The sequence below is a fragment of the Phocoena phocoena genome, chromosome 3, assembly GCF_963924675.1.
Source record: "Phocoena phocoena chromosome 3, mPhoPho1.1, whole genome shotgun sequence".
NCBI lineage: Eukaryota > Metazoa > Chordata > Mammalia > Artiodactyla > Phocoenidae > Phocoena > Phocoena phocoena.
Genome location: NC_089221.1, coordinates 148900839 through 148914055, shown reverse-complemented (window position 1 = coordinate 148914055; position 13217 = coordinate 148900839).

Here is a 13217-nt window from a genome sequence, read left to right as displayed (position 1 = left end):
CTGCAGGAAGTCTGCATGGGCTTCTGCCCCTGACCCAAGAAGTAAAGGATGAATGTCGGAAATGCAAACTCAGGAGTCCTGATAAGAATCTCCATGTCATACATCCTAAGCTCTGATGATCTGAGAGTTGTTGGCTCACTGGGGCCTCTCTACATCCTTATGAACCCACTTCCCAGATGAGGACGTTAGGCCCAGATGAGGAGGGGTTGGCCCAAGGTCATGGTGCAGGCAAACAGCTGGGTCAGGATTTCACTCAGACCTGAATCCAAAGCCATGCACACACTTAACCATTATGTGGAATTGCTTCCCTAGCCAGCCAGCGAGTACTTTAGGAATCTATTGCAGGGATTTGAGAGGTGAGACCCAGCAGGACTATTTGGTCCTATAGCTCCTCTCCTTTTCATCAATTTCAAGAGCACAGATTCCTTGCCTTCAAGGAATCCAAAGTCACCTCTGGCAAAGAGGGTGAGACATGCCCATTTACAGAGTCCCCATCTTATGCTGGCTCAGACTTCTCATGGAGTCTCCTATTTATTCCTCATCACAATCCCATGAGGGGGGTCACCATCATTCTCCCCATCCTAAAGATGGGAAATGAAGGTTCAGAGAGGGGAAGTGACTTGCCCAGGGTCACTTAGCTTACATAGAGGAGAACTGAGGTTTGAACATGAGACTACCTCCAAAACCAGTGCTCTTTCCACCACCTCTCCTGGGATTCCAGCCAAAGACCGCCCACCTGTCATCCCTGTGTGACCCTTTGCAAGGATCTTGTCCTCAGAGTCCTGATCTGCCAAATGGGAGGTGGGACATGGTGATTCTGAGCATTCTCGGAATTTATGAGATGGGTGGGCATCTCCTTGGGGAAAAGGAAAGAAAACACGTGCCTGAGGGCTATAATTATGATGTAAACAATGTGTAATGTTGAGGATGCAAACAGGACACACTTGTTAATATCTGTGGGCCTTGTGCCGACTGCCAGTACTGCCCCAGACACCACCACCCCACCCGTATCCCCAGACGGTTTACTCATTAAAGAACTCTCTCTCCTCTGCCCAGAGGTGATACAAGAGGCCAGCTCTGAGCTGCTCTGAGTCCTGGTAATAAGGAGAATGAAGGGGAAGGGAGGAGAGCGAGCTGGCACAGATATCCAAGAATGGCTGCTGCTCAGAAGTACCTGCTGCTAAGTGTGGAAAATTGCTGAGGCTGGGAGGTCACAGGGGAGGGAACAGACCCAGAAGGGGGCAGGTGGCTTCATCTTTCTGTGCCTCAGTTTCCTGATCTGTAAAATGGGCCTAAAGCCTCCCAGCATGCAGAACTGGCAGGGGGATTAGAAAAGTGAGAGATTATGAAGGGCCCTCCACGCGTTCAGTAGATGAGCACTGGCTAGCACTTCTTATTAAGACCCCAGGATCAAAAGGCACCATAATGGACAATTCATCCCGGATCCATCCGATGCTCTAGTTGCCTCTACAATGTCCATGTCAGGTCCCAATTGGGCTGAACACCCATGCCACTCTGGCAAAGGGTACTTTCTCCCCGACTGCCCTCATTCCACTTCCAGATAGCTCCCACAGTTAGAAAGTTCTTCCTTTGACTGAACTGAAATCTCATGTGATGTCCACACACGTCTGGTCATGTCTGTGTTTGGTCCACAGTACCCTTCCCTATCAAGTCTGCTCCCCTGTCTCATGGATCTGCAGGCAGCTCTCAGGTTCCAAAGGTTCACCAGGCTATGTTGCTGGGGATCCTTTGCCCCTCTGGGGCTGACGTGGCCCTTGCTTTGCTCTCCAGAAAACTCTCAGGACATCAGTCGTCCCCTGGCCTGCCTTGAAAGGGGGTTGGAGATCTACACATCAGACTTTGGGAATATCAGCTGGAGTCCCCATAAGCCACCGGGAGAGTGGCCCTACCCTGCCATGCCTAAAGGTGGGATGTGAGATAAACAACCTCAGAAGTAGGTGAACAGCTGAAAAAAAATCTGCCAGACAAATCTAAATGCTCACAAGTTTCTGCTCAGTACTATGAAGGCTTCCAGGGCAAATGTGAAATGCCCCCCACCTGACCCCCTGTCTCGACCTGGCAGTCATCCATCCCACATCAACATTGCTTCCTTCTAGCGGGAATCATGTTGGACTACCCAAGCTGTGTGCCCTTAGGCAAGCTACTTTCCCTCTCTGTTCTCTCAATAGTTATATGGGACTAAAAATAGTAGCTCTCTCACAGGGCTTGTCCTGAGGGCTAAATGCAGGTACCTGCTGAGAACAGTGTCTGGCACAGCCTGGCTGAGTGATACAAGCTAGTGGTTATTATTATTCTTTTGTGTCTGTCTCCCTTGGGAGCACCAGGCCCAGCAGGGAGCAGGGGCTTGTTTGTCTAGTGAATACATAATCATAACAGGTGCCCCCTGTGAGCACTCACTATCTGTCAGAGGCTTTGCAGGCCTGAGACGTAACATCACCATCTCCTTTCTGCAAAAAAGGGAATCAGAGCTTAGAGAGGTCAAGTCGTTCGTCTGGATAATAGGGGCAGAGCTAAGACTCAGACCCAGGGATGGAGGCCCCCAGCCTGTGCCATTACCAACTCTGTTAACAATGACAGCACACCAGGGGGACAGGATGCTCCTGGCCTGCAGGAAAGCCTGGGTGCAGGGTGACAAAGGGCGCTCACCCTGGCCCCAGGCCCTTGCTGACCGACTGGTAGGGGCTGCCTGGAGCTCTGGGTAGCAGCCGGGCTCAGGGGAAAGGATGTGGGTGCATGGTGACACCTGCCAGTGGCGGGTGGGGATGGCCGAGCACGGGCCAGCTTTTACCAGGCAGACACATCAGGAGCCTGAGCCCTAGTCAGGCAGGAGGAAGGGGTGCAGAGCTCCAGTTCACCTCTTCTCCTCCAGGGCAGGATTCCCAGAGGCCACCTCCACCTTTTTAGTTAGAGTCTCCAGGCCTGGGGTGAGATGAGCGGGGTTGGTGGATGGACCTTTTCTGTAGGCAGCATCATTCTGGCTGCTGGGGACAGAGGTGGTTCACCTTCCCAGGACAAAGAAGGTAAGAAGGTGTGCCTGCAGGAAGGACAGCTTGTGGGGAGGGGGGACTCAGGAGCTCAGGATGAGGCCAAGGGGCAGCAGCCCCAAGAAGCCCCCGGGGGGCAGCGCACCATAGTGATGGGGGAAGGGGCTTTGGGGGTCAGGCAGGCTTAGGATCAAATTCCGTTCTGCCACTTCCTAGCTGCCTGACCCAAGGCAGGTCTCGTGACCCTTCTGAGCTCAGTTTCCTCATCTGTGAAGTGGGAGACTACTTCTGGAAGGCTCGTCCTGATGGTTTAAAGGGGATGAAACAGAAAAAGGGCCTGGCATGGGGCGGGCGTGCTGCAGCTCTGACCACTCAGCTACACCCCCCAGGTGGGCGCTCACAACCTACCGCACGCTGGGCCCCTTCCTCTTCCCTCTCTGCTTTAAGCTCTCACCACACACCTGGCTTCTGGGCTTCTATTTTAAGCCCTTATAGAGCACCACCAAGTACAGAAAGCCCTTTGGTCCAAAAGAGGACAGAGCTGACTCTTCTTGTCCATGGGGAAGATTAAACAGCCTGTTCTGAGCAGACTTTGCAGTCCAGCCCAGCAAACACAGCACATCATCCTGGCAGGGAGTGTGGCATCTGAGAAAGCTAAGTCTTCTGACTGCAGGCCGGCCTGCCAGAAACCACTCTTCCTCTGACCTGACCTCTACCCACCGCTTTGACCTCATATTGCCACCCCCACTTGCCCTGGGACCCCCGAACTCTGCAGCTCCCCCTTCACATGCCCCGTTCTCCCCCCCTCAGGCCTTTGCACATCTAACCCTCTGCCTTGAACAGCCTTTCCCACTCCCTTGTGGCTAACTTCTCTGATTTCCGGTCTCAGCTGGATAGCACCTCCTCCAGGAAGCCTTCCCTGCATCCTCCTCTAGGCTCTCACAGCCCCCTGGGCTTCCCCTCCCCCACTTACCAAACTGCCCTGTCCTTGTTAGTCTCTCCCACTAGACCTGGAAGTTTGGTGAGCCGATACAAACTGCAAAATGCAACCTGCCAGGCAGATTCTTCTCCTCAGAAATGAGGTGTCTTGGACAGGGCTCAAGGAACCCTTGGGAACTGCTGTCAGTGCTATGAAAGGGATGACTCCCAATCCAGCCCCTCAGCTCGGGGCTCGTGGTCACCTGGGGCAGAGCTTTCAAGGCAGGAAGCGAAGGGCACTTGTCAGCCAGCCCCGTCTAGGGACCCCAGGGGCAGGCCTGAGGCCTCTCCTGTCCATGGTGGCAACAATAACCATGACAATGACTGCCCTGGACACTGTGCTAAAGCCTCCGCCCGCTCTGTTCCGTTTAATGTTCACTCCCACCAACTGCAGGGAGCTACGAATCCTCCCCACTTGCAGGGAGGAAACCGAGGCACAGAGAGGGGAGTCCTTGCCCAACATCACTCCACTGGGAAATGGCCGTGCTGAGATTTGAACCCAGGTAGCCTGACTCCAAGATGCATGTCTAGACCCGGACACCAGACCTCCTGCTGCTGTAGACCAGTGAGTGGGCTCACCATAGCCCTTAACCACTGTGACCCATGGAGAGAAATGCATTTGACATTGCGACACGCAACACGCACAGGTGCACGCACACGTGCACAACTGAAGGCAAAGTTTCTGAGGCAAAAATACTCTTCCTACGTGAAAGCACTCGGTATTTTATTTTTTATCCTATTCTATGTCATTAGGATTTTTTTTGAAAGGGGGTCGTGCATGACCCACAGTAGACAGACAACAAGGCCAGGCCTTGTTCGGGGAGTTGGGCATCGGCCCCTCCTTCTTTGAGGCACAGGGTAGCAGCACCTTACGCTCTGCAGTGATATAACCAGTCACGTGACCTGCTCTACTAGAGCATGCTATCCCTCTCCCACCAGTGGCCAGCTCCACGGGGCCCGCCTGTGGCTGTCCATCCCATTCAGGGCGGAACCCCAGGGCTGGCACACGACACATGCCCAACAGATGTCAGATAAGTGAACGAAGGTGCACAGTCAGGAAAATGCAGAGCAGGGCACGCCCCAGGGTCACCCAGCCTGGGCGCACGGCACTTAAGCGGAGATCGGGATGGCTTTGGTGCAACTGAGCTACAGAAGACCCTAAAAGCAGGCAGAAAAAGATGACATTCGAATGGGGGAGGCAGACATTCAGTTGGACTTTCCTTCAGATGTCGCCTCCCCCAGGAAGCCTTCCCTACCCCCCTTTCCTGCCTAGGGAGAGAGAGAGGGAAGGGAGAAGAGGTGGGATAAGAGGGTAAAAACAGAGGGAGGCCCCAGTTCCTTCTGGCTCCAGATTCTCCACAGGCAACTTCTCCGTGTTTCCTATACATTGGACAGACCCATTCCTCTTCCTCACTTCCACTGATGGATAAGACTGCTCCATCCTTTCCCCCAACGCCCATGCCAGCCCCCAGCATCCTCGCAGGCCCTACCAAGGAACCTTGACTAGCCAGGGCCCCTGACCATGTGTTGACAGCCTGGTAGGTTTCAGGGCTGTTGGACGAACCACTATCACTTTGAGAGGCTCAGGCTCAGGCCTCTGGCTCAACTGGGAGGCTATAAAAGTGATTCTTCATGACCCAGTGGGAGAGCGGCAGATGGGGCCAGATCAGATGGGCAAGCCCAACCTAACTTTACATTGTGACTGGGTAAAGGAGGAAGAGCCGTGCAGAGAGAGGGGAATGTCACTGGTTGGGTCATCCGTGCAGCCACCGTGATGGCTGTGAGAGTGACAAAGGCTGCTGTCCTCCCTAGAGCTGAGACAGTCCAGATCCAGGGAAAAGAGTGGCTGCCGGGCCCTCGGAGCATTACCGCCCACTGCCAGAGGGCAGCAGATCTGACCCATGTAGGCCCAGTAGCCACACGGTTCTGCATTCAGGTCAAATAAAGAAAGAGGCTCTACAGGGAAGGCACCTGAGTGGCTCAGAAGGAGCAGATGCTTCCGGTCTGGACGTAGCATTTGCAGACTGACCATCTAGGTTAGGAAGATTGGTTCTCCCCCTTATACCGGTGAGCCTTTATCCTTTACCTCTCCAAGCCTCCATCTGCCTCCCTGTAAGATGGGGATAAATATAGCCCCTCTAAAGCGTTGTTATGAGGATCTGAAATAGGTAATGTGGGTAAAGCCCTTGACTCAGGGCTTGGCACAGAGCAGGGTCAACACGCTTCCCTCACTCCAGAGCTCCAGGATACCACTCACTGAACTAACACTAGAAAGGGCCGTTGACTGGGTCAAGCATGGACTGACTTAATGATTAAACCCAACTGACAGTTTGAATTCAGCCTCTTCCTCCAACCAGAACTACGGGTGAGCCCCAGAGGCGTGTGGAGGGAAGGGACTGAAAACATGCTGGTGGGAGAAGGGGGAGAGTTCCTCCTCCCATCCCCCTCCCTGCTGGAATTGTGCCCTCCTCTCCCCCCCACCCCACGCACGTTTACACGTTCTTTCTTTGCTTTGCAAAACCCAGATTAAGGCTAAAGGAGTGCAGAAAAAAGGACCATGTAGTATATTACAAACAAGACAGGCCTGGGTCTGCTAAGCCCAGCTTTACCACTGCCTTACTGTGTGAGTTGGGGCAGGTGTCTCAACCTCTCTGTGCCTCAGTCTCCTCATCTGTAAAATGGAGGAGAATGGCACCTTATTTTGCAGGTCTGAACTGCAACTAGAAAGGGAATGGGTAATGCACACAGTAAGAGCATAGCAAATGCAAATTCCCATGCTGAACCCTGCACACTTGTTTATAGGCCACTGATCTGAATTGCTGGTGCCCTTTGTGAGGGCCACCAAGGGCTTTCCTCAACCGATCATAAAAGACATTCTTTTCTGGGGACATTTCCTTACTGTATACAATAGCATGCCAGGTGTACTCTGGGGCACCCAATAAATGGTATCTGAACCATGGATGTCAGGGGAAGACTGCAGGACTTTGGAACTAAATAAACCTGGATTCAATCCTGGTTCTGCCAACTGGATGACCCATGTGAAATGGGATGAGTCATTTTACCTCTCTGAGGCTTGGTTTCCTTATCTGTAAAATGGAGATGATAATCCCTACCTGGCAGAGCTGTTGCAAGAACTACATTCATTTGTTCAGCAAATATTTACTGAACATCTCCTGTGTCCCAGCCACTGCTCCACATGCTGAATATACCACAGTGAATAAAACAGGCAAAATCCTCCCTGGGGAGACAGACAATACACAGCTACCTACATGTACAGCATGGCACGTGGTGAGCCATGCTAAGAAAAAACACAAAGCAGGGGAGAGGGAGTGGGAGACGATGGGGGGCAGGGGCAATGGCAGGAGTCGCGTGGAGCAGAGACCTGAAAGAAGCAGGGGGAAACCATGTGGAGATCTGGGGTAAGGATGTTCCAGGCAGAGGGATCGGCAAGTGCGGAAGCCTTAAGGAGAAGCATGCTTGGCATATAAATGAAGCCACATATGCAGGAAGCCTGGCATGGAATCCAGGTGCTCGGCAAATGCCAGCTCTCTATTTTCAAGTCCCGTAGAAGGAACCCCACGCATGTGTCCTTTTCCTGAGAATGAAAGCACAAGGATTTCTACAGGGCAACACTGAGCCAAGTGTTCTTTCAGCCTAAGATGCAGGCAACATGTGAGCTCCACCGCCAATTTTTGGGCTCCCGCCAGGCACCAGGCTCTGAGCTGGGCAATCAGGGATACAAGATGATCAAGACGTGGGCTCTGTCCTCAGACAGCCCCAAGGCGAGTAGTAGAGACGGGTGATGACAATGCAAAGTGGTCTGATGAACAAGCAGAGACAAGAAGGTATTTAGGTGGCAGAGCAAAGGTGTGGGTGGTCAGGGAAAGCTTCCTGGAGGAGGTGACAACTGAGCTGGGTTTTGAAAGATGGACTAGACACTGAAAGGATATTCCAGGTGTGGGGAGCATCACGTACTGAGCACAGAGGTGCAAAAAACAGCACAATGTGTGTGAGAAACTAATTACAGGCAGGTCAGAAAACAATAAATGTTTCTTCAGGTTTTTGGCACCTACAGCCTGATGTGGCACAGGAATGCCAGTTCTACCTCCTTCCTCAAACTCAACGCAAGCTTCAGCACCAGTGGAGCTTGAATTTTCCACGATTAGCTACTGCCATGAGTAACCGACCTTAACCTCAGGCTCCCAGCGCGGGGTGGCCCTGTCCACAGAGAGAGGGCCGAGTGGGATGGAGACTACATAAATATCCAGCTATATTTAGCCCGCCTAGCGTGCCTCTGTCCCTTCCTCTACCCCAAGGCTGACCCACAGGTGGCAGAATGGCTTTTCTACTAGAACAGCATAAACATTTTTTAATTAAGAAATCCCACAAAGGGGCTCATGTCTTTGTGGCTGGGAGGACATCTGCTGCTCTATTTGCCAATATCCCTGGACACCTCCAGACTGGGTGGTGGGTTCTCCCCATCCCATCCCCATCCCCATGCCGTCAATAGCCTTGGCCATAGGAGGCGTGGCCACTCTCAGGTAAGAGGACCTGGATTCGAATCCCACCTCTGCCACTGATTAACTGGTGGCGCTCTGCTGGTGACTTCACCTCTCAGAGGATTTGGTAAATTCTGTGTGCAGTGGCCTGAAAGCTGCCCAGGGGCTTATAGAGTAGAAGGAGGGGCTCCTCTCCTATAAGTGGGCCTTGGGAATGTGGGGCTCAGCATCATCCATTTCAATCCCTTCCAGGGGAAGAAATAATTATTTTTTGATATATAATTATGAAGGAGAGAGCTATATGGGACTGTTAGAGCACAGAGGAGGTGATATCTCCCTCTCCTCCTAAAACCTCACATATGTGTCTCTCACCTTCTGCCTAAAGGCTGCTACAAATGCCCAGCCTTAAGGCAAAATAAAGATTTATTCTAAAGACTTGGCAGGGAGGAGGGTGGGCAGAGAGACATAGGTCCCAATCCAGACCCCCTCCCCACTAGCAACATGGCCTTGGGTGTGTCATTTCGCCTCCAATGAAACTCAATTTCTTCATTATAAAATTGGAATACACACCTTTACCGTGAAGCTTCTTTGCATATCGCGCTGGGGTAGGCAAAGTGCCAGACACTGAGCCTCCAAGCCTTTGAGCAGCGCTGATCTATTCCCACAATTATCAGGTATTTTCTAGCAAGGCCTCCTCTGTCTTCACACCCCCACCTCCTTCCAGCTCTGGATCCCCTTACTCTGGCTCCGGAAATTCTGGGGCGGTGTTAACTAGGGGGCGATGCGCTCGACAGCGGCGACTGCAAGGGGCTAGAGAGCTCCCAGCTGAGCAGACACCAGAGGGGGGCGCAGCCAGGGTGCGCGTGGGAACGTGGCCAAACCAAGGGAGCATGTACCGCGGGGGCGCTGAGCGGCTGGTAACTGAGGTACCCCTGTGAGCACCCCCCCCCCAACTCTCAGCCGCTGCAGTCTCGGCACAACGGGCGGCTTTTGGCCGTCGGAAGCCCTGCGGAGCCTGGTTCCATTCACCCCCCTGGAGCGCCCCGGGCTCCTTCATCAGCGCCCTTGGGCTGGAACAAAGCCAAGGGGTCGCGCAGCATCGTCCCAACGGCCCCTTCGTGCATCTGGCCAAAGCCGGGAGAAAGAGCACCGGGGTCCCCAAGGTAACCAGGACGCGGTACCCGCCCTCCCAGAGCGCAAAGCTCAGCCGGCTCCGCGCGCGCTGAGCCGGGAGTCGGGAAGCACCAGAGATTCCAGCCCGCCGCGCCCGCCGAGGGCTCCAAGGGTAGGTGGGGTGGCTCTCCGGAAGTCACCCAGAGGGTCCCCCGAGGAGAGAAGAACCTCAGCGCCCGCCTCCCGGGAGGGGCTCCCCGGCGTACCTGGCAGGGTCCTGTGCACAGTGTTGCCCATAGCTGCGTCGGGGCGCGGCGTTGGCGGTGGCGCGCTCGGGACGCACGGAGGCTAAATAGGCGGTGGGCCGGGAACCCGGGCCGGGGTCGGGCTCGGGCTCCGGGGCATCGCGACTGCACTGGCGAGCCGGCGGGCTGCAGCTGGGGAGGGTGCGGTGAGGGAAGCAGCGGCGGGAGGAGGAGGCGGAGCCACCGGCCGGGGCCTGCCGGCTCCGCCCCCGCCTCCCGCCGCCTCCAACCACGCGGAGAGGGGCGGGGCCGCGGCCGCAGCATCTTTTGAAAGTTTGCACCGGGAGGCGGGAGGGGAACGGCCGAGCCTCCCGCCCTCGCGGCTCCCGCGCCCGGGGCAGGAAGGCGCGTTGGGCAGCTGGGTGCCCTCAGGGTGCCAGGCTCGTTAGCCTGCTGGCCTTTCTGTCATTAATTGCAACACTTTAAGAAGGCCTACTGTGTGCCAGGCGCTGGGCCACAGGGGGCCAAGCCCTCGCCCTGCGGAGCTTCTATGCGGGGTGTTGAAGGTGCGGGGGTAGGGGTGGGGGATGAGGAGGTCCGGGACGGAAACACAAGCACAAGGTCACCTCGGACAGTGTAAAGGGCTTGAAAACAGTTCAACCAGGGTGATGGGTTGGGGTGGGATCTCGTGCCTACAGGTAGGAGAAACCTAGGCAGTGTCCAAAGGTTGGGAGGAGGGAACATATATTCATCAATTCACTCACTCGCTCATTCATTAAAATATTTATTGAGCACATCCTATGTGCCACAGGCTGTGCCGGGCACTGTAGATACAGACAAGCCATGCTAGTCTGGTGGTGAAGACAGAAATAGCAAGCAATTAAGATCACATAATATAATGATCAAAGCCAGGAGGAAAATAAAACAAGATAAGACTGATGGGGTAACTCTGCGGGGCTCAGGGAGAACCTGGGGGCGTGTCAGCTCCATCTGATGCACGGCAAAGAATCGGCATGGGGAAGAGCTGGAGACAGTGTCTCTGGCAGAGGGAGTAACAGGCATTCCTTATTCATTCATTCACCCCACAGATCTCAGTACCTCTCCTGTGCAGGAACCCAGACCACACTCAGTGGGGCATGAAGCCTGCTAACCCCTGCCTTCATTGGGCTCCATTTTTCAGATCAGAACACTGAGGCTTAGGAGGTGAAATGATTTGCCCAAGAAGACCCAATTCCAAACCAGTTTTTTTTTTTTTTTCCGGCTTTACTTTCCATGCTCTTGTAACCTTTATGACCTTATGAAATGTGTTATTACCCCCACTTCACAGATAGGCAGATTGAGGCGCAGAGAGTGGAAAACAGGTACTCCAAATTTCCCAGTAAGGGGCAAAGCTGGCCTGGAGATATGTGATTGAAAGATGGGTATCCGGGAGAACAAGCCCCCGCCCGCCCCCAGCCCCCGCAGCTCAGTTTCTCTGGTGCCTTCTGCCTCGAATGCCTGACCCATCCCAAAAGGGTTCTCGTCCTTCAAGATCAGCTCAAAGCCTCCACCTCTGGGAAGCCTTCTCTATTCCCCACCACACCCTGATTTATCATATACGTCTGAACATAAGGTTGGCTTGTGTTTGAGTCACAATTTCTCATATTACGGGTACTCTCTCAGTCACTTATTTTTTAAACACAAAGTCCTGTTTGGGAAAGGTGCAGTATTTCCATATACCCTCAATCCATGTGAGTTTGGGATGGTCAGTATTATTATAAAAGGAGTCTAGGAAATTTTACTCATATAAAGCAGTGCAGTGCAAATAGGATTTTGTAACTGCAAGTGTCACAAAGGTAGGGTCACAAAGGGTGACGGCAAGGGAGGTTGTCGTAAACAGGCCTTTTAAAGGTCACTTTCAGAGCACCCAAATAAGTGGCAGCGTTGTGCAGATCACAAACGCACCCCTGCAAATGAAGCCCCAACTGTCCTAATGCAATGCAGATGGTACCTGCAGAGGGGACGCAGTGTCCAGTGGTCACCTGACGCTTGGATCCAAAAGGGCTGTGTTTTAGCATCTTGGTCCCTGTGATTAAGATGTGCTCTGGAAAACCAAAAATTCTTTCCCCCCACCCTCCCACCAGCTGATGGTGACACTAGTGTCAAAGCCACGTGTAAAGAGTTTGAACCAAGTAGTTTCTTGAAATTTTAGATTGGACAAAAGCAGTCTTTCCAAATTAATATTTTATTAAATAAATGAAATATTAAAAATTTAAATATATAAAAGTGATTTAAAATATATCTCTCTCAGTAAAGAAATAAATATTACAATAGCCGTTTGACTATTTCGTCTCCACGCCTTAAAGTTTATATTATTCAACTTTACTGTGCATCTTCTCATTGGGAGAATAGGGATTGCCCTTAACCTTTACTTGGGTGACCTAATATTTGGGCATATATGGTAGTTGCTCACCCCTCTGAGGTCCCTCTGCACTTTGTCTTTCCCTCAAGGCAGGTGCTTTAGCTGTTACCCCTCTGTCCTCTCCATTGGCAGATGGGAAGCCTCCTGTGGGCAGGACCCAGGACATATTCACTTATGAACCCCCAGTGCCCAGAGTAGGAGTAGCATGCCCAAATGCTCAATACACATTTGAAAAAGCTGACTGCAGAGGGGCATTGCTCTAAAACGGGAGAAGAAAGGAAAGAAGGATGGAAGAAGGGAGGGAGGAAGGGATGGAAGAAGGAAGGGGTAAAAAAGAGTTGTGAAGGAATGAGTTTTAGTTGATAGCAGCCCTGGACTTGGGTGTCATCAATAGTGATATGTGTGGGGAGAAACAAATAAAATAGGGATGCATTAACAGAAGTATAGTCTGTAGAGCAAAGGAGGAGCTTGTCGCTCCAGTGCATGATTAGACCATTCTGGGAGAAGTTGCTTTGGTTCTGGGCGCCACACTTGAGAAGGAAGACAAAGTTGCAGGTGGCTTTGGGAGAGAGGGAGATCCCAGTCACAGGAGGTGTGCAAACAGAAGCAGAGGATGCGGGGCATCCTTCGGCCGGGACAGCAGCCTCTAGTCATAACCTCTCCTGGCTTTGACTTCCACACTGCCCCCCACCCTTAGCCATATCCAAAACCGTGGAGACAATGCTACCCTCCCTTGGCACCAAGACCCGTGCTTGGGTTGCAGGGGCCCCTGGGTGGGGCTGCCTCTCTTGACTGTGCAGTGTTGGCACAGTCTCCCATGGCAGTGGGTAGAGGGAGGGCCCAGGCTCTGCTCCCTGGCATTGTTCCCTCTGGGCATGCCCTAGCAGATCCTGCCCCATGCATGGCAGGCCGTCAAGTGCACCTCGTAAAAAGGGCACGCACTGAGCTGGTGGGGGTTATGGCCACTGCAGACCCC